At 43.9% G+C, this 21,277-nt stretch overlaps 2 long non-coding RNA genes across 3 annotated transcripts; one reads left to right on the top strand and one right to left on the bottom strand.

The window, feature by feature from the left end:
* Window positions 1-2,862: 2,862 nt before the first annotated feature.
* On the bottom strand, window positions 2,863-18,438 carry LOC149918928 (uncharacterized). 2 transcript variants are annotated; one of them, XR_016464661.1, is made up of 4 exons: window positions 18,311-18,438; window positions 14,132-14,244; window positions 4,164-4,487; window positions 2,863-2,986 (listed from the first exon to the last, which is right to left on the bottom strand). It is a non-coding gene; the product is annotated as an uncharacterized LOC149918928 (long non-coding RNA). The 2 variants fall into 2 exon arrangements; XR_016464660.1 differs by lacking the exons at window positions 2,863-2,986; window positions 4,164-4,487 and adding an exon at window positions 4,596-4,701.
* LOC149918927 (uncharacterized) lies at window positions 12,055-19,468 on the top strand. The gene is made up of 3 exons (XR_016464662.1): window positions 12,055-12,394; window positions 12,525-12,629; window positions 19,333-19,468. It is a non-coding gene; the product is annotated as an uncharacterized LOC149918927 (long non-coding RNA).
* The last annotated feature ends 1,809 nt before the right edge of the window (window positions 19,469-21,277 follow it).

Here is a 21,277-nt window from a genome sequence, read left to right as displayed (position 1 = left end):
GCTTTTTGTCCCTGCGCTCACAATTTTTTCATGGTTGTCAGTCCAAGTATTTGGCCTTCAGAGCTGTCTGACGGGAAGCATAAATCAGGTGTATAAAATGCGGTATATGAAAATGCAGACAGTTTTCTGCAAGAAAAGTTTCATTTTCACAGGTGTAAAAGTGGAAGTGAATCTCTGTTTAAAAGGTTGGACACGGTGTTTTACTTCAGAAAATGGCAGCATTGCATTGCTGCAGTGAGAAGATTCTTACTGCCTAACTAAAGGCCGGCAAATTGCAACATGCTACTGAATCTCCTGTGGAAGAAATCATGATCTCATAATGGAAAAGTTCACTGGGGTATATTATTACTGGAACATGTCCTCTAAGAATAAGGGCAGAAGCTCGTAATGGATATGGTGCCAGCACAATGGCACATGAGCGTACTCTGCAATCCACATGTCTCTGCACAGCCTCTCCTCCCACAGAAAGGTCAATGACACAGAGGCAAGAGGATAGATGCTGATTTATGTGCCCACCACCCTGCTAAGAAATGCTTTTAACTAGGTTGGGCCTGAGCTGCAAACAGCCTTGCTTATTTCTGCTAAACATTATTAAGGTCATAAAATGTCTCAAGATTCATGCAAACTTCATGCCAACTTGGCTGCAGCCCAATGCGTCTGCTGTAAGAGCCCCCTGAGAACAGTTGAAGAAATGATGACGGCAGGTGGCACGCTGAGCTGGAGCCTGGAAGGGCTTTCTTTGAGAGGTTTTGTGCCTGGTTTTGGCATTCCAGCCTTCAGTGGAGTGAAAGCGTTTCAAAAATAAACCCTGCAGAAAAAGTCTCTTGGCCTCTTGAGCCCTTCCATGATTTCAAGTGACGTCTCTGAGTCAATGGCTGGGGTGTCCCAGGTGGTGTTTGAGATCATCTGGAAGTGTAAGGGTGCTGCTTTGGAGTGCAGTGCAGATCGTGGTATTGCTTCAGAGATCAGGGCAGGGGATGCCTTGCGGTGCTGCTAGCTTACAGGTTCCAGCATCCCAGGTTGGCCCAGCAATCCTCCAAAATGATTTATTGTGCAGGTGTTCTTCCAAGGGCAGTGGCTCTTAGGAAAGTTGCAACTTGTTTCCTCCTATCAGCAGAGTGCACACTCCCCTTTAAAGTAGAAGTGAGGCTCAGCACTCATCCGCCACTCCCTTTGCCCATAAACAGGGCATGGCTACAGGAACAAGGCAGCCCCAATGCTGGGACATGGGCCAGGCAGTGGCAAAGGGACAGAGATGCCTCTTCTGGCATGTGGGGTACCTGTGGTACACCATGGGTCTGGTCACATTCCTTTATCCCACTTCTCTGCACAGGGGTTGTAGGATCTCTTCTGTTGATATCCCCACCCATGGGGAATTCACCAGTGGGCCGAGACTCAGGTCTATGAAAGCTTTTGCTTTGCAAAAGATTAGACGTACAGTGAAGTTTCAGGCCCCCGGTGATTTGGTTGGCTCTTCTGTCAGCTCTTAAGGGATAAACTCTTTATATTGCATAGCATCAATCAAGCAACAAAAAAACTTGTTGCAACCAAGCAAGCATCCTCTAAAACAAAAAAAAAACTTGTTGCAGCAACTCATTTTTCAGTGACTCCTCTTCCCTAGAAGGTTTTTCTCTCCTCCACAAAGCTATATTAAGAAGATCAGTTCGATGTGCACACAAATCATGGCTTTGTTTAGTAGATCTGTTCTCTAATCAGGTCAGGTAAGGACCAGAGACCAGTTATGGGGGCCATATAAATACCTCCATAGATAGAGGCATCAGGAGATAAAATGCAAAGATTTTTATTATTTTATGAGGCTTGTTCCTTCCTCCAGAATCTAAGGAAAAGCGTTTCATTGAATGTTAGTAAAATTCTTTGATGTAGCGAAAAATTCATCATTTTTGAAAGGTTTGATCTTTCATAAAAGGTTTGATCTTTCATAAAACAATTCCATACTGAAGAATTTTTGGTGGTGCTGGTGATCTCTAATGACATTACCAAGTCACAAGTGACCATACATGGCTGTGATACAGCAGGGGCTGTGCATGACTTACAGAGTGTCTAGAAGTATTATGTGTCCGGCACCCAGTCAAGGCCCTGTGTAAATGCCATGAGCACTTTGTACACAAGTGCTTTCTGCCATTTCAGTTTTTGTGAGTGACTGGTCTTGTAGGTACAGGGCATGCTTTCTGACCTCAGTGGCTGTGGAAGAGCCCGTTTCAGAAGGCACACAGAACCCTGCAGCCAACCCTTTGGGCTGCTGAGATGGACAATGCTAATGCACAGAGCAGATGAGAACTGCATTTGCCAGGACTGCCCCAGGAGCGGGCAGCCACCCAAGGTTACACAAACTCAGTGATGTCCTCAGAGCTGTAGGTGAGAGGTAACACCAGCTGCTTATTTTAGGTGGTTTATGGATGGGTGCTTTCAGAAAGGCAGATGAGCAGCTGTAGCTGCTTGCACATCAGTTTATGAATGGTAGAACCAAAGAATTGTGCTGAGTTTACAAATGGTGAAATCTAAGGATCTTGCTGAAAGAACTCATGAGGGGATGGGGAGTTGGCTGAGATCTTTGGTTCAGATGGGCAGTAATGTTCCCTCTGAGTACTTCTGCAGTGAGTGACAAGGAGGTGGCAAAACATGCAAGCACACCATTGCTTGCTGATAAAAATGTGCAGAGAAAGCTTGTCCTTTCTTCTTAGAGTTTCAGTCGAGGTTTGTGAAAAACTCTTAAAGTGGATAGCATGATATCTTAGTGTGAGATGCTCTGATTATAATGTCCTGCTCTGGACTCTTTTGCCAGTTCGGAGTCATTAATAACAACCTAGAGCTTGGGACTGCTGCAAGAATAGAAACAGCTATGTTTTTTAGGTTCTCAGTTCTCAATGTGTCTCAATTCTTGGCACGTGAGAGGGCCAGCAACTGGGGATGAGACATGAGGTGTTGGAAGTTTATTTCAGTCCTGGTCTTCACCCTCCTGCCTAACCTAGGATTAAAGAAAATGCTGATTTATTTCATTGTGCTTGTTTCAGTTGCTGATTGCTGTTAATGACTGCGAAGCCCCACCCTTTCTATTAACGGGTCAGTGCCCAAAACATACCCACTGTTCATCAGATCTACATAGTTTAAACAGGTGCTCTTTCTAACACATAAGAAATATGAGCTGACTCTTTAAAGTCAAGCTGTCCCACTCACATCTTAGGAATAGGGCTCGCTTTTGCGAATACTCTCAGTGACTGTGAATTTAAGTAATGCAAATCCCGACAACTAGTACTTGGGAAGCTGTGGTCCCTGACTGACTCTGAAACAGCTGCTTTATGATGAATGATCCAGTAAATTCTCAGCTGATAGAGCTACCTGAATTTCAAGCAGTTAGCAGGCAGGGAAATAAATGATCGCACTGCCACTGCATAGTGCAATAGGCGAAAGGATTTTCTTTTATTGCAACCCTTTACCCTAGGGCTATATTTATAGTGGGAAATTGAAATACATCACCCAGTTACACTGCCTAGTGCAGGACGCACCTTCTGGGACTATGGCAGGTGAGCCTGTCTCACGTGCACAGCCTCTGAAGGTTGTGGGTGAAATGCATTCAGTGAGCTACAGCAACATGGTGAGCAGCTGACAAAGGTTCAGTCACCAGCAAGAGAAAGAGGGAGGAGTGGCACTCGAAGGACCAGAGGAGGATTCTGAAGGTTCGCCTTCTTTGGAAGGAGCCTGCTGACCTCTCTTGGAAACAGCCAAGGTCCCTGGCCTGCAGAGACACTGCACAGGCCAATAGGAAGAGTCCCATTGAATGCCTTTGGAAGCACACAGCACGGAGCGCGGTCATTTTCTTATCTAGATGCCACCAAAATTGTGTCTAAAGGGGCATCCACATGGCATATACAGAAGTCCTTTAGATGACTCATGCTATCTTGCCAAAAGTAGCACTAAACTTCCCCAAGGAAGACCAGCGCTTGGCTGCACCCAAAAAGAGCTGTCTGCCCAGGCCTTTGGGCAACCCACCAAGAGGAACCAGGCATTTTGTGGGGTACACCCAGTACCAATGGGACTCTTCCCATTGGCTTATACCTGCACAGGAGACCTGGACAAGAGGTCTCAGGCAAGAAGGAGCTGAGCCAGGACATCTCTAGCAGAGTTTTTGCTAATGTTTGCCTCACCTATAGGGTAGATGGTCAGGGAAGCAGGCTGGCTTCTGAGCAAAGACAGGAAGCAGCATGACAAAGTGTTGCACAGCGGCTGTGTGTGCTGCTTTCGGGATTATCGAGGGAGCCGGTCATTTTCCAGAATTCATATTCAGTGTGCTTAGCTTAATCCAGTATTTTGCTCCGTCCTCTCTTAAGCACCACATCCTACCAGATACAATGGCTTTTCAAAGCCCTTCTGGAGGTGAGTTGTTCGCTTTCTTGTGTGTTTTCTTCTTTTTCCAAAATAGCGCTGAGGAAATGTAAGGTGGCCCAGCCCTGTGTACGTGCTGCCACATTCTGGAAGATGGAAAACAAAAGCTAAAAGAGGATGGTTAACCTTTTCTAATTGTCGCAGCGCAGGACTAGTTGCCAGGAGGAACTTGAGTGCTAATCCTACTTTACTCACCATGTGACCTTTGGGTAAGTTACCTAATTACCTTGTCCTTCAGTCAGCAGAGCCTGTAAAGAGCAGGTGTTCCAGTGAAACCAAGGGCTGCTGAGCCTACGTGTCCTTAGGAAATAACCAAAGAATAAAGCTCGTCACACTTTTTAAAAGGTGGAATTGATGCACAGAAGTAAAATGTTCTGCACAAAGTTTAATCCTGCCCTCTGACGGGGCGCAGGGTTGAGCCCAGACTATACAATTGCATGAAATATGTAGGTCACTGCAAAAGTAATGCCTCCTATTCATTCTCATGGAAATTACAACAGAGAGCACAATAACTCTGTTTGATAGAGCAAATTCACAGCTACAAAACACTACTTTTCAACACAGTTACCACCATTAGCTCTGTATTTTCATCAGTGATGAACAAGGGCATGCATGCCATGCTCATCAAAATCTGCACCAGCAGAGGTGACCCACTGTTTCCCAGCTGCTACGATGGCATTGGTGCTAGGAAAATGTTGCCCACACGGTCCAACTTTCACTGTGCTCACGTCCACTGTTTGGTCTCCATAAACATTCAGCAGTCGCTGGTGAATGTCAGTGGGTGCCATTTTTTTCCACATGGAGGCATTCAGTGACACACCTTTGCTTCATACGCACTTCCACGTCAGATGCCATTGTGTCAGACTGCCCCTTTGCTGCCATCTGTCACATGGCAACAACACGTAATGGAATATTGGTAGGAAGGTTCAACCTCTGCTGCCATACCACCTTCCCCTAATGTTGTGGGCCAATCCACTAACACAGAAGGCATTACTTTCAAAGTTGCCCTCATATCACTCTGAAGGGCATTTGGTGTCTGTGGAGGAGTTATACAGAGTAGTCTGGTCAAATTATAACTGAGTCAGCTCTGTTCTTCTGGAATTAATTTCTCCCAGCTGGGCTGCATGGATCCTGTGCTTCCCTGGCAGCCCCTTGCTGCTGCTGCAGGGAGCACCCACCCGGTCCCACAGCGGCTGCCTCCTGGAGAAGGTGGGATTTCCCCCCTGTGCAGTTACATTCAGAAGGAGCTTTTGGGCTGAGATAAAAAACCTTAGCACAAAGAAGTACAGTTCTTCCTTGCTTACAAGCTTTTTCCCCTTCTGTTTCTTCTCCTTCCTGGATATATATATATTTTTATTGACTCTTCTTAACAGTAGTTTCATCTCTTTTCTTCCTCAAATTATGTGCTATTAGGTACGTTTACACTTCTTTTTGCCAGATTCTTCATGCTGATGTGAAATGAAAAGATACAAACAGCCATCCCCAGAGATTATCTTCTCTCTAGTGAAAGATCTTTCACCTTGCATTGTAAAAGCACTTTACAGAACGATTTGTTCCCTTTTTGCATTTGATGTCAAAGAAAATGCCAGTGTCTCTCTGCTTTGGATTACAAACACATCGTTTATTATTATCTGGCACTCAGGAGGCAATCCTGCCTCTTGAAGTAGGTCCTGCTTATTTTTCTGATTTGATCTCTCTTTCATTTAAAGGAGGTACTTTTCAGGGAGATGCATTGCAAAGAGCCAAGCTGCACTCATCTCCTCTTCCCAGCAAGTCTGGTTCTCACAGTCATTTGCTACAGTGGTCCAGGTATGGTATTCATTTAAACCTTCCCTTTTTATAATATATTATGGATTCAGAAGCTGAAATGCAGTTCTGGTTTGGATGAAGACATTTTGAAACCCAATTTCCAGAAGGAGGTTTTGATCCTTTCTTACTCAAAAGCACCCATAACCATGAACGGTCTAACTGAAACAGGAGGCACTTGCCGCAGACTAAGGAACAATTCAATGGGATTAAAGCAGTGCAAAATCTGGGCTGTTGTGATTAAATTTTGCAAATATTAACTGACAAATCTTGGCACAAATCCTAGCCAATATGTAATGGAGCAGTTCCCCAGAAGAGAGCTGAGCCTTGCCTGAGGTGTAACAGCATAGCTGTTTTGACACGTCCTTCCATTGTCTTCTCTTGACAGAAGTGAAAGATTTTGGCTCATGAAGTGCTCTTTGAGGGGTGTTAAGGTTAGTTTGGAAAGAGCAATTTCAAGGGAAAAAGTCTGCAACCTGACAAGAAAGCCAGACAGCAGAGATCCTTCTACCCTGAAAACTGACTCTAGGAGTAAGAACCTTTCCCACAACCCAATGAGCTCCTTAGGGCATATCCACACCACACGATGAAGCATGCTGCAAGGATCCCAGTGCTGGCCACAGAGCTAGCAGCATGACCAGCAGCCCAAGAGCTGTATGTCAGCGTGCTCTAGTGAATAAGCCCATCCTCCTTGCTTAGAGGCCAATATGCTGTGATTTTGAAAGTAAGTTCATTTCCCTCCAGGCTTTGCACAGTGCTGAATGTACCGACAAGTCTTTCTGGGGCTTGCTTTGGAGTTTTTGCAAATGCAGTATTACACATACATGTGTGTTCCTTCAGCTGAAGAATAAGCCTTGGGAAATGGAAGGGAAGAAGCCCCTGTTCTGCGACAACAGAGAAATGCCATTTATTCTTGAGTTCTCTACTAACAGACTATTGAGAGGATGTTTTTTATATGGTCTTCAGAGACCATATATTTTTTCTTTCTTCTTTTTTTTTTCTTTTTTTTTTCTTTTTTTTTTTGGCTTCAGCTGCCTTTTAGGTTCCAGGATGAATCCAAGTTGCTGATATTCATCTATGAATATACCACTTCTCAGGGAGACTGCCAGTTTGACCCAGAGCCAAGTTTCACAGAGGTGCTGCAGCTGGTGCAAGTAGGTCATTAACGGTGAGGATCTCCCACTTTGAAATTACTCTTCTCTGTTTTTGACCTGAAATAACCTGTTGAATCAATCTGTGTCCACTTGTGAGCATCAGGCTCCAAGACTGTTGTTGACCAACTGGAGAGCGTCCAGCAGGAAGGCAGGAACAAGAGCGATCAGAGGGCTAGAAAACATGAGCTATGAGGAAAGATTGAAAGAGTTGGGTTTGTTTAGTCTAGGGAATTGAAGACAGTTAGACGTGATAACACCCTTCAAGTATGTGAAAGGCTACTGCAAAGAGGAAGGATAAACTGCTCTTCATGTCTGCTGGGGACAGGAAAGGAAGTAATGGGCTTAAAGTGCAGCAGAGGAAATTCAGGTGAGATGTTAAGAGACATTTTCCAGTTGTGAGACTCATGAATTGCTGGGATGATTAGCTGTGTGAAAGCACTGCCATGGGAAGGTCTGAGCAATGGCTCAGGTAACAATCCCAAATCCAGCACCTTCAACACAGCGGATCCTATCTGGAGGCTGGTGGAAGAGTAAGATGACCTTCAAAAGTTTCTTTCAGCTCAGTTTTTTGTATGATTTCTGTTATCAAAGCAGAAATTCACAAAGCTGGCTATTAATTGTCCAGAGGGTATTTTGTTCCTGGGCACTTCTATGGTTTTATGAATTGTTGTTTGATGGGAAGAGGGTTTTAGGGAAGTTGTTCATCCTGAGATCCTCCAGAAGAAAATCCCAAATTAAAAATGCTTAGAGGATGTTACAAATCCAACCAAACTAAAGTGAAGGGCAGGTTTCTCCACTGTTGTAAAAATAAGGCTCCTTGCTGGACCAGCTCTCCTCATCAGCATCCTAAACCATCCATCCAGTGGTGGCCAGTGCAGTGGTCTTTGCACCAAGTACAACATGAATCCAACAAAAATAAACAAATGGACACCTGAGCACTCAGGAGCAGCCAGGAATTGCTGGGATTCTTTATGTAACTCAATAAAAGGGAAAGAAACAAAACAACAGCAAAACCTGACGCACACAACAATCCCTCCTCCTCCGATTTCACAGAGAAGCAAGTTCCAACGCTGTCAAGTCAAAGATTAAATAAAAAGAAAAAAAAGCCAAGAGGCACACTGCCATGCATATATTAGATGTGTGTAGAACAACATGCACACCTTCACAGAAACAAACACGGTGAGATGAGCAAGGGTTTAAGATCCAGCAAAGAAGCTGCCTTCTCAGCAAGTTCACTGAGCCTGTATTTTTAATTTTTAGGCTTTACTTTTCTTTTGTCCTATCCATTTTTAATGATGGAACATTAAGCAACTGTGCTTAATGTGAGAGCCCCACAAATGGTTATCATTGAACTGGAGCTCCCCAGGGTATGGCCACCACGATGCTACTCCCCAGGGAGGCCAGAGTTTGGCTCAGCTGGTGTGAGCATCAGGCTGGTTTAGGCATTTCGGACATCTCTGCAAAAAGCAGCTCTCCTCTTTTCCCTAGCTGAGCTCCTTTCTGTTGCTCTTCTGCATCTTTTTTGTCCTCTTCTGTACTCTTCTGGAATTTAGCTTTGCGAAGCACGCACCAGCCAGGGGCCAATGAGCTCGTTTGACCTTCCACTTCATCTGTGACAGATTCATTTTTAAGTGGGAATAAGGATAAATGCTGATGAGGTGCGAGATTTGACATTTATATGGGAGTGCAGAGCATGCAATTTCTGATTTCATTGAAATCCAGAAATGGGTGGATATTTTTTTTCTTTTATCTGCAAAGTTTTGAAGATTAGCAGTGCATTTGAAGCTTTTAGCTTTCAAAGGGGCTTCTTTTTCATTTAATTTGCTAGTTGTGTAGAACTTTAGCTCCATCGCTCTTGTTTTGAAAAAAAATCAGAATGAAAAAATCTTAATTTCAAATTAAACATGAAGATCTTTCTGTGCAAGCAGGATCCATACTTGGTGTTGTCAATACTTGGGATATGGAACTCTTGGACTGATCTGCTGACATGCGCTGAGGATAAAGTTTTCCCTCTGACTAGACTAGTACTGGCATCAAGGCAGCGCTCAGAGAACACTGTCTGATAGTTCAGCTGACCAAGTTCAGTGTTTAGTTTTCTTTTGGAATTTTGTTTCTGTGGAATTATATATATATATATATATATAATTATTTTTGGCCAGTCATTTTTATATATCTGGTTATTCCTTCCAGCAAGACCTGGACACCTCACTTTGTTGTGCTGTATCACAAATGTAACTGATATGAACACAGGTCAGCACCGGGTAACATTCTGTGTGCCTGGGGTGTCGCTGGGAGCACGGATCACCTGGATCCCAGATGGCTGGGGCTGATGCATATGGAGCATTGCATAAATGCCCTATTGTTCCTCCTATCCTCTTCCAGTTGCTGCTTAGTGAAACAGTTACTGAGTTCAGTTTCGCCCTCTGTTCTGTACATACAGGACATACAGATGCTTTAAGATGCGGCTGAATTGTTCTTTGGAAAGAAAAAAAAAACAACAAAGGATATTAAGTCTTTTCACAAACCTGCAGTTGGAGTGTTTACTCTGGGTAGTTAACACCCAACCCAAGTTACTGAAGCAGGTAATCTCCGGATGCCTGTTTCTGCACGCACCTCCAACTGCTACTCACACAGCAGCTAGACAAGTGCAGCTCAGGGCTGTAGCCTCATTGTACTGCTTCAGATGCTGGTTGGAGGGATGTCTTTTTCTCTTGTTCATCAAAATTTGGGTAAGTTTAGAACAGGGACACATACAGCTCTGTCAGGTGCTCAGAGCCCCGTCCAGCCTGACCCTGAGTGTCTCCAGAGATGGGGCATCCACTGCATCTCTGGGCAACCTGTGCCAGTGCCTCACCACCCTGACTGTAAAAAATGTCTTCCTTATGTCCAATCAAAATCTCTTGGTCTGAAGAAGGTCTGGAGCGTGGCAATGCCATGCTCAATTTCTCTGCTGCCAACCCTGCCAGCTCTTGCTCAATCAGGACATCTCTAAAGGCCAAGGAGGAATTCTGCCTGTATGAATGTCACAAATCTGCAAACCTCCACTGGCAGCACTGCTTCCTAGTGACACTGATGGGGAGTTGTAGGCTAAGTGCACTGCAGGCAGACTGTGGAGCTAGCATGCACTAGGGCTGACACAAGGTGAAGCATTCTGGCTGCTCTCATATCCGACCTGGAACAGTCAAACTGGTGTAGAGCTCTTGACTTTGAATGAGTGACAAGGCTGCAGTCTTTCAGGTGACTAAACAATTATGCGTCTATCACAAAGGCCAAGAGAAGTGAAGCCAGCTCAGGTTCTAATATCTAAAGCACCTGAAATTGAAGGAAATGTGATCAAATGGGTCATACCTACGTGACCCATGCTGCAAAGGCAGAAAAGCCTACCCCGCCAGTCTGAGCTGCAGACAGCAGCATCTGGCAAAAGACTCCTTTTTGTAGGTACCAAGATGCTGTTAGCTGTGCCATTTCCAAGAGAAACAGTGGCATTCTTGCTTCACTGAAGCATGACAAAGCAAAAATGGTCAGTGTTTGGCCTGTGCCCAAGTATCAGATGCCTTATAACTGCCACACATGCAAAATCTGCATTTTCAAGAAACTTCTGAAGTAGAGGAAGAATGAGAAAAGCAGCAGGGCTAGGCAAGTAGGTATGCATTTTGCTTGTGCATATTGCCCTAAGCAAGCTTACAGGCAGTTGTGCAAGGAAGGTTGAGCTTGACCGGCTTCCCCCAGGCCATGCCTTTGTAGTCCCAAGAGGTCCAGATCTCCTTGGTGAGCTAGCGTGCACTGAGTACGCATGTGCCATGAACCTAGGAGAAGTCCCCTCAGTATAAATAGGCAGCCCAGGATATCTGAGGACTCCAACTGACTAGATGGCAACTATCTCAGGTATGTCAGCCAGTGCAACTCTTGCATTTCCCAGCTGCAGCCTACATAGCTGGAGAGTAAACAGGCACGGAGAATCCGGCTCCCTCGATCCCAAGTGTCCAAGGAATGACCCAGCCATCTGCAGGAATCATTACCGTCCTCTGCAAGGGGGGACAAGGTCAAACCAATTGAACGTTGTCTAAAGAGGATCTTGGGGAGGGAATGTTTTCATTACAACAGTTCATCTTTCCTTTCACAGTTCATCAAAAGCAGGCCTTCTGCATACACACGCAAGACAAATAGGACGGAGGGGTGATGACAGATACTGTAGGCCCATGGTGATTGGGATGACCCTCCACTCACACAGTTGATCAAAGGCAAGTAAAACAATCAGCCAGCCATCAGCAACGATGTAGTATTAAACTCCTAAAACACCTCATTTAATTAAGTCATTATGATCAAAATCTCCATACCAGATCTTTTAAGTTATACACGCATAGACCTTGCCTTAAGATAGCAGAAAAAACTTCCGGAGGGAAAGCTGCTGTTAACAACTATTAATGAAATAATGTTTCCTTCTCCCATCCCCCAAATCAATTGCTCTTTGGAAGGATATACTTCTGCCTCATTTCCTCACATGGAGCTCAGAAAACTGTGCACTTCCCATCTATCTAGTGTTTTGTCATTTATGTCAGCTTGTTTTTGGGATGATCCTTATGATGTCACAGATCCTACCTTTGTGAACCTGCTACTGGCCCAACAAGCCCGATCCAAAACACGCTGAAGAAATTATCCGGCCCCTTGCACGTGCAGTCCCAGCACAGGAGAGGCGGAGAAGAGCACTTCACTCTCAATGAGAATATATGAGTAGGAAAGCACTTGCACTGTTCAGCCTGGTCCCTTGTAGAATAGGGATTTCTGATCCAGGCAAGAACAAGATGGGATGTGAAATCCAGATATCTTGGAAGACAGAGCTCAAATTTTCACAAAATTCAAGAGCATCTTTGGAGGATTGGCTCAGTCTCCTAAAATGCCTGTGTTTGGATGAGATACGTCCTCTTCTGGAAGCTTCTTTCTCTGTTGACTGGAGGGATCTGCGAAGCAGACAGATCTGAGAAACCAGCTTAAACTAGCTAGATAAATGAGTAGAGATGAGTGCCATCGTTTAGGTTTGTAGTAATTATTACAAAGACTTCAGACAGCATAATGATGACAAATGGATAGACTTTTAATTCCTAGATGAAAAATATATTGGTTTTGTTGATTTTTTTTTTTCTCTGCTTTCATCATTGGCTTAAGGCAATCTAATCCAGTACTACCTCTGCATGTGGTGACTCAGCCCTACATCATTCATTCCCGCCTCATCACCTGTGCACCTTGGAGATTGTGCAGTTGAGCACTCAGGTGAGGGAACTCTTCCCCTTTTTCCTGTTTTCTGCTGACTGGAGTGTTTAGCTGGATCAGCCTGGAGCACTTGGTCTCCCAGATGCATGAGCCCTACAGCTAGCACAGGAGAAGAGAAGGGAACTCATGGGCAGGAGCAAAAAAAGCAATGCTACATATCTTGGCAACAGTCCGACTTGGATTGGCTCAGACTGGTCATGAAAACACACCTAACTCACTTGTGATCTGGTAACACTGTGGTGAGAGATTCTACTTCTCATTACTGGTTTCCTGAGTCATCTGAGCAATGGTAATTTCCCTACCGCTCTTTTCCTCTTCATTATAGAAGGGCATGGCAATTAGGAAGAGTAAAACTTGCCATACACTTTAAGCCAGCAATGAGTTCATAAAGCACCTGAAAAGAAACCTGTCAAAGTACTGCTTGTCACTAAGCAGCTGACTTCAGCACTTGCGGTAGCACAACAGCATTAGCCAGCATTAGGCAGGGAAGAAGGCTCAGGGGAAGGAGCAAGGGTCTTTACCCTGGATGTTTTGAGCCACAGGAGCAGTTCCTGGAGCAGGCTACAGCTAAAGGAATGATGTCCCAGATTTGATGTAAAGAGGACTTCTGGACAGGCTAGGCTTGTAAGCCCATCTCTTGTAATTGTGTATCTTGGCAAATGGGTTGCATCCAGGGCTTTGTAATTTGCTTACCCCGGAAGCAAAACCTTTTAGTCTGTGTAAACAGTAGGTGAGTATTGACCCAAATATCATAACCCAAATAGCGACATCCTTAGAAAATCCAGATGCACTTTCCAAGTGCCAGAACCAAAGGGAATAAAAAAGAAAGAGAAAGGAAGGGTTTGAGTGAACAACTTCATCTGATGATCCATGAAGAAATTCCCCACAAATGTCAGTGGGAGAGCTTCTTTCAGGCATATTTCTGTTTGCTGGGTATCTGTTGCCACAGAGTGCAGGCTGGATTTAGGCAGGCTGTGTTCCCTGCCTTTGCACTGATCAGCCTATTATCAGCCAAGAGCAAAGCAGTGTGGGGAAGAGGAGCTGAACTTCAGTGGAAAAGAGTCCCCTAAACCTTACCATTAAGTCTTCCTCAGGCACTTGGATTTTGATCAGACTCTCCAAGGATTGCGTAAATAACACCAAAGCAACCCTGGACTGTGCATTCAAAAATAACACAATGAAAGCCTGAAGGCAGACAGTAGAATGGAAAACACAAATGAGCTGGTGAAATCTTTCCTGTGAATTGCTGAGGACACAGCTGATCAGGTAACAGTGAACAGGGTTCTTCTGCTCCTCAAGGAGCCATCCAAGATGGCATTTTTCCTTTACCACCTGTTGGAACAGTTCAAGATTCTTCTAAAATCCTAACTTGCTACTTTCTAGCTTGGGGGCTAGAACATGCCTGGGGTAGGGAGTTAACTGAGCCACGAGCTTTGCTCTGGGGAGGAGTTCATCATTTTTGCAAAGTTGAACGTCATCAGAAGTCCCAGAGAACCACTCACCTCTAGGCTGAGTGCATGAGGCCCAGATCTGGGAGGTGGCCAAGATGTCAGCTTAAGATGGATCTCACTCATCGCCACACTGTGCTTACGGTTGACTTCAAGCTTTCCGGTGACTGGAGTAAATTTACAAAAAAGAAAAAAGTTTCAGCAACAAAACAAAGAAACAAAAGAATAGACTTATATTGTTTCTAACTAAACCATAACACTTGGTGATCATTTTTTCTTTCTTTTATTTTGTCTGTCGAACCCGTAACTTCCACAGTATTAAAGGCAGTGAACAACATACGTCACCTGTGGTAGTAAGCCATTCCACTTCTCTGATACTGTTCCAAGGGTTCAGGGAGGACATCAAAGCCTCTGACCCCGTAGTTCTGCAGAAACTAATGCTGGTGTTCTCCAGAATGACTATTGAGTGCACTGCCTCAAGCTTGGTTTGGTTTTGTCTGAGGTTGCTTGGGCTGCCTCCTAGTTTCTGAAAGATCGCACTTGGAGAAAACAGGTATCTGCAGATGCTTTTCAGCACAAAAAAGGTGACAGATTTGTTGAGGTTGTGATAAAGGGAATGATTCCTCCTCTCTGTGGAGGGGGCTAAATGAGAATGCTGGCAGCAAGGGATACGTCCAGCTACTTGCCTTTTTGTGATTGCTGAAGCAGAGTTTCCAGAAGGGTCACTCAGTTTTATTAATGCGCTCTTCTGTTGTCTGCTCGTCTTATTTGTGGGAAAGATGAAAAGACCTAAACTCAGTGCTTAGGCCTCAATAAAAACATTAACATTAACATTCACCTTCCACAGCTCTGCTCCAGCTGCTCCAGACCATCTCCTTTTTTAGATACTTATATGAATAATAATATCCACAATTAGACTTGCTACGATTGCAGCAGAAAGGAAATTAACTCTGCTGCTTCGGGGCTCAAACTGATTCAGACAGGACAGGTTTGCCAGCCCTGTGAGAGGGAGTTCATACAGCCTTTTCCTAAGCATCCAGCACCTCTGGCATCTCTTCCATCCAGGATCTTACTTCTTGGCCTCTTTCCTTGAGCTTTAGTTTGTTATTATTTTGCTGCAGACAGCTTTGGTAATTGCTCTGAGAGGCAGGCTGCTCACCCTGTTCCTTTACCTGTTCACCCTGTACATCTTCTTTCCCCAGCTGCAGATGATTCCAGCTCTCCCTTGTTCATCTTGGTGTGCTTGTTTTTGTCAGGTCTCCCTTGCTGCCATTTGCAGTGAAAATTTTTGACTCTCGTGCCTCTTCTCTGTATTCCCTTCTCCCTTTCCTCAGCATGACAGTGAGGCTGTCTTGACACCCTGGTCCCACCAGCAAGACCCCTCAAGGCCTTCTTCCTGCCCACAGTTCTGTGCTAATATGTGGCCTGTTACACTGATATTAGTTCCCTCGTTATGAGTACAGGGCTGCCTCCTTTCTGCCTACTGAGGTCAGGGTATGAAGTGTGTCTGTTACTCAGAACACTGAGTAACAGAGGGATGAAGATTCCTGCAGCATGCCTATCTCTGCTTTTTCACTGTTGCATGGTAAGAATGGCAGGGAAGATGTTCCTTATCATCTCCTTCAGTTCATGCAACTCCCACTTTGTCTACAGGAAACTGGATAAAGCTAAGTGCTACCATTAAGATTTCTGTCCAAAACTCTCATTTTTAAACATTCTCCCTATACCACTTCCTTTTATTTATATTTGAATTATAATTTCCCTCAAGCTGAAACCATTCTATTGGATCTTGTTGGGCTAGTAGGGTCATCAGGCACTATGCAGGTATCAGTAACACTGTCTTCACTGGCTTCTACCAGACATCATCATAGAAATCATTAAGGTTGGAAAAAAACATTAAGATCATCAAGTCCAACCAATACCCATCACTCTCATGCCCATTAAACTATGTCCCAGTGAGCCAGGGCTGGAAAGGGAGTTACAAAACAGGCTTGTCACCCAGTCCTTTAACCTGGGACATCTAGCTGTCCCTCCTCCCTGCTGCTGTGGAAAGTAGAGTCTTATCTGCTCTGAGAGTTTCACTGAAGGAAGTTTACACAGCCTAATTCTGATGATACATGTGTTGTGTAGAAGGACTGAGCATAGTCATCCTCTCAGGACTTGCCATTCGCATTTCAAGGTAGGTGACACAATAACAAACACTAAACAAAGAAAATAGGTGCACCCAGTGCATTTCAATACAGAAAACAAGCTTCAAGCCAAAGGACTTGGTGCCCCCCAGCAGTTATCTCCTTAGAGAGAGCTTTCTCTCTAATCTTTCTCTTATAGTAGTCAGCAAAGCAGAAGATAGACTCCTTGCTTCTATCCCTTCTAACTGCCTGCTTCCATTTGGTGCTCTAATTCTCCTCTCTTCCATTGAGATGATTTATCCACAGATGAAAAAATCAAAAGGTCCACATGGAAGTCTATTAGAGATCATGGTTTACCATGCACATTGTGATAGGCCTGGAAGAGCATGGCCATATGTTCTAGAGGTGAGGAGTTCGTAATGGCCTGATTTGAAGCCCTGTAAGGCAAGTAGAATCCTTACCATTAGCTTCAAGGAGGCTTTGGATCATGCTATAAATAGTTCAGTAAGGTACTGTACATGGATGTAACGACTATTTATAGGACTTATGATGGATAAGATGTGTACTCATCATCTAAATCTAGTCACTGTGTCATCTGGGGAGAGACCAAATCAGAACTGATGCTTAGTGGAATGAGAGATAGCAGTGACAATGAGGGACCACTGACTGACACGTCACCTGCTTAGCTCCTCTGGAGCAGAAGTACCTGAGATCCTTCACCACTTACTGCAAGAGCCCTTCATAACAGATGGCTTTGTTCTAAAGGAAAAGTGTCAAATATAGCAAAGTGATAACTGCAGATTTATGAAGCTTTACTGCAGCAAGTGCCCCTATATCCTACCATGGTAATACCAGACCTCTCAGAACCCTGCAGTCCTTTCCTGTGCCTGGATCATTGCAACTGCAGCCAACAAACCCAGAATCATCTAAAGCCACAGCTTGGTTTTCTCCATGCAAGTTAATGAAGATGACCTTGGTACCCAGGATTACATGTAGTGCAGATTTCATTGATATCATTCGTACCCAGGGTTACCAGAGCTGACAACATCAGAATAGAATTACCTGCATGGCACAGCCTGTTTATATTCACATCTGTGAGAGCGTGCCTCACCTACATCCATAAACACATTTTTTCCCTCTGAGCAGATCACGGTGTGCAGATACAATCATGTGAATGAATTTTTTTCTGAGAAAGATGTTTAAAATTCTCGTGCTCGAGGCGGTTATTGTTTCACGTTAAATAGGGACTGTCAGCAGTGATGTGATACTTTACAGGGCTTCATGTCTGGGTGTGGGTGGGAGCAGGTAGTTCAGGCTGTTGTCATTAGATTTGTTTTGGTGGTGCCTAATGACAAACCAAGAGTAAATCCATTGTCTTCAGCACTGTATAAACACGAAGGCAGAAGTACACAATCCTCAACTCAGAGTTTACAGTTCAAACAAAAAACAAACAAAAAATAAAAAGCTTTGGATTGGTTGAAATGCTGAAGCTTTTAGCACGAAAAGGTTGGAAGTGATATAGGTAGTCAGAAGTGCTCATGAATAGGTGGGGACCAACAGTAAAATCCTTGGCGGATCATAGATCTACAGTCCTGTTTGTCTCTTGTAAGGTAGGAGAGTGCAGGGGAAGGAAAAGTAGACAGAGAGAAAGGGGAGTAGGATTTTGAATTGCTGGCATTTGATCTATTTCCTCAAAAATGATGCTGGCAGAAGACATTCACTTTGATCATGACCAGCACAGCTTGTAAAGGTTATTTCTCAAGAGCCTTACTTAGAGAGATCTCACAGAGTAAAAAGAAGAAAAGTAAATCTTGTTTGTTGGAGACTTATCATCGACCCCAAAATGCAGGAATGCTATGGATATTGTAGTAGGCTTTGAAGAAATGCACATGTAATTCCTCAGCCTCTGGCACAGAAATTAGCAACACCTGTGGGATGTAGATGAGCATCTCCATTCTTTGAAATGTGGACTGGAATTTGTGGGGTGCAGGCAGTGCTTTAAAGGGTCTTCCACCCTACTCCTCTGCTTGGCAGGCAGGCAGTGCTGGCTGTTGTGTCAGAGGAAAGAAAAGAAGAGGCAAGTTCCAGGTATCAATCTACTTACCCCAGTGGTGCATGTCACTGGGGATCCACTTGCTTGCTGACTGCCGGCTCAGTTCTGCAAAGCACCTTCTTAATTTCAGGAGGCTGCTTACATCCACTGATGTTCATGAAAATACTGACAGGCATGCCTGTTTTTAAGGTTCAGTAGGACTCATATGCAAGGGGTCTGCTGAAAAGAAACTTCTGTTGCCTGAACAGCACAGAGAGCCATGTTAGAGACTGTTGAAAAGGTACAGAGGTCAGCTGTCTCACGCTGATGATTGTGCTGGCATACGTGCATTTGGGATTTCTATGTCCCGAGGAATGCAGTAAGTCCCTGCTGCCTGCGTATGCACTGTCATGGAGTGGTAGGGCAGATTTGTTTGTTCATTTTATCCTTGATCTTTTGAGACTTTCTAGTCATTCCGTGCTTGTATTTTTTTTCTGTTGACTTAGTAAAATAAACTTCCTCTAATCGGAGAATAAGTGTGTCTCTTTTGTGCTGTAACCCTGAGGTCCTCTGCAAGGGATTCTGTATTGACTGAGAACGATCTCAGACATCATGACCTTGTAGTGACCACCCAATTACAGTTGTCTGAAGAGCTCTTGAACACTGAGAGCAGCCTTATGACTCGCAGCCACAGCTGGTCATTGTTTCTGCAAATTTAGTTTGGCAGAGCTCGTGCTGAAGCTTTTACTTAAAAGTTTTGCCGTGTTTTGTTGGGGAGCCCAATGGCAAACCACTCTGATTGCAAAGTAAAAGTTTTAAGGTTTGGGCTCCAAGTTTGGTGTCTAGATCCTAAAAATGTAATTGCATTTGGATTGCAACAACTGGAAATAAAAAATATTTTTATTTTATATCATCTCCTGAAGTCTAAGATGTGTTTCCTATGAAGATATATTTCTGCCCACCAAAATGTGCCAGGTTTGGTGGCTTACTTTGTTGTTGTTGTTGTTTAATTTAAACCCTGGAATTGTTTACTCACTATTTTTTTTATGCTCCTTTATCTAACTTTTCTCTCTCTTTTTTTTTTTTTTTCACAGTTAAAACGCATGCATCCAGACAGTCTCTGAACTCCTCTGCAGGGGCTGACCATGTAGCAGAACCAAGTGTGTCCCTCTTCACTTGTGAGACAAGGGATCCCTTCTCCTCCTGTCACCTGTGCTGATATGTGCCTTTCATTTCTTCCAGAGAGTAGAAATTATTCACAGTTTCAAAAGCTTCTGTAATGAACAGCTCATGATGCATGCGTGGCCTTTATGAGGGTAGTATTTTCTTGATGAGTTCCCATGTCTTTTTTACCAGGAGACCAAAAGCATTTTCATAGTAGTTAATTAGAAAAAAAAACAAACACATGCCACCACTGCATCTGGTTTAGATATTGACTTAACACCAAGCTGGAAAATGACAGCATGTGATTTGCACCTCCCAAACACATAATATTGGTATGGATATTTGTAGTTGGTTGCACACTTTTTTATGACAAATTGGATGTTGTTCAATTAGAAACCATCAAGTTCGGATGTTTGAAATGCTGACCCAGTGTGGATTTCCCATCTGTACCATTCCCTACAAGGTTGTAAGAATTTCAGGTTATGGTGGCATGAGGTCTCCAGGACACTTCCAAAACCTAAAAACAAAAACAGGCCTCTCAAGTTCTGAAGTTCCCAGCCTGTGACTCGCACCTTCCTTGGCTGTAGATAATTTTTTCTGCTTTCTAAAAATTTTCCTCAGAGACAAAATATAGAGCATTGGTGATCACTGATTTGTTGCAGATTAGCACATTCAAAGTTTGGCTCACCAGTGCTTGGAAATGCTCTTCAAAACACAGTGGTGTGCTGCACTCATCAGTGAGTGCTCTCTCTGGAAGAAATTCAGCTCTCTGTAGTGAGATGCTATGGTGATGAGGCAGTTGTTAAATTCTGTTCTAATGCCAGGATGTGTTTCATCCTGTAGTCTTTACTGTTACATTAGAAAGCAGATCAGAAGTCAGGTACCCTGCCATTCACTTGCTATTAGGACTAAATCGACATCAGTTCTGATTTCTCCATTTCATTCTGCATATTACCCTGCTCCAGGTGCTCTGCCAGAGCATTAATCATCTACAGCAAAGAATTAACTACATGTCAAACTTATAAAAGGAGTTCTAAGAAGCCATCGCTTTATCTGTCTTTGTGAAAACAAATCAGTGCACAACAGGAAGTGTGCAAATAATCAAAACTCCTTTGGGGAGGGTAGAGGTTAAGAACAATCTTCTACTGAAACAAGTAGTCACTAGGGTTACCTTAAAAGCTTTTTGATGCTGGAGCTCACTGAGTTTATGAGGAATGTGACATGGTATGCCTGCCTGTAATAGCAGGGAATTGGAATTGTCAATCAGGGAAAGACTTTCCAGGCCTTTTCCAATCACCAGCTGGCTGAGATGCTGCAGTTAAACTCAGAACTACAGCTATCAGCAGGGAAAGCTGTAAAAATCAAGTCAGGTGCAAGTTGCATGTATGAATTCTATCAGTGAAATAACAACAGCTCTCAGCGTTCTGAAAGCAGAAAGCAGAACAGAGAATTGCTTCACAATAAGAGAGGAAGCCAGCAGGCCGGTTTCTGGACAGAGACCAGTATCTTGTGATGCATTATGTTCAGAAATCAATAGTTCCATGAAGCTCAATTCTTATGTGAAAGAAAAGGATCGTTTTCAGTTCTAATGTCTGTCATCTCAGCAAGGCTTGGAATTCCTTTCCTAGAGCTGAAACGATCTCTCCTGAAAGAGCTGATTTTCTACGAGATCAAATAAAAGGCAAAAAGCCAGTCTCCAGTAACAGGTCAGTGAATTTTTCACACTATTAAAACTATTTCTTTAGAAATCCTCTAATTCCATGTTATTTCCAGCCTGCTCATCACCTTTATTACATGAATGACCCTCCTGCTTTTCAGACTCATCTGTGCTGAAGTTCGTATTCCTCTAATTAAATGCTGCATTATGCAGCTCTC

Source organism: Phasianus colchicus, chromosome 2, assembly GCF_987193195.1.
Source record: "Phasianus colchicus chromosome 2, bPhaCol1.hap1.1, whole genome shotgun sequence".
NCBI classification, from domain to species: domain Eukaryota; kingdom Metazoa; phylum Chordata; class Aves; order Galliformes; family Phasianidae; genus Phasianus; species Phasianus colchicus.
This window is presented reverse-complemented; position numbering and strand designations above follow the sequence as displayed.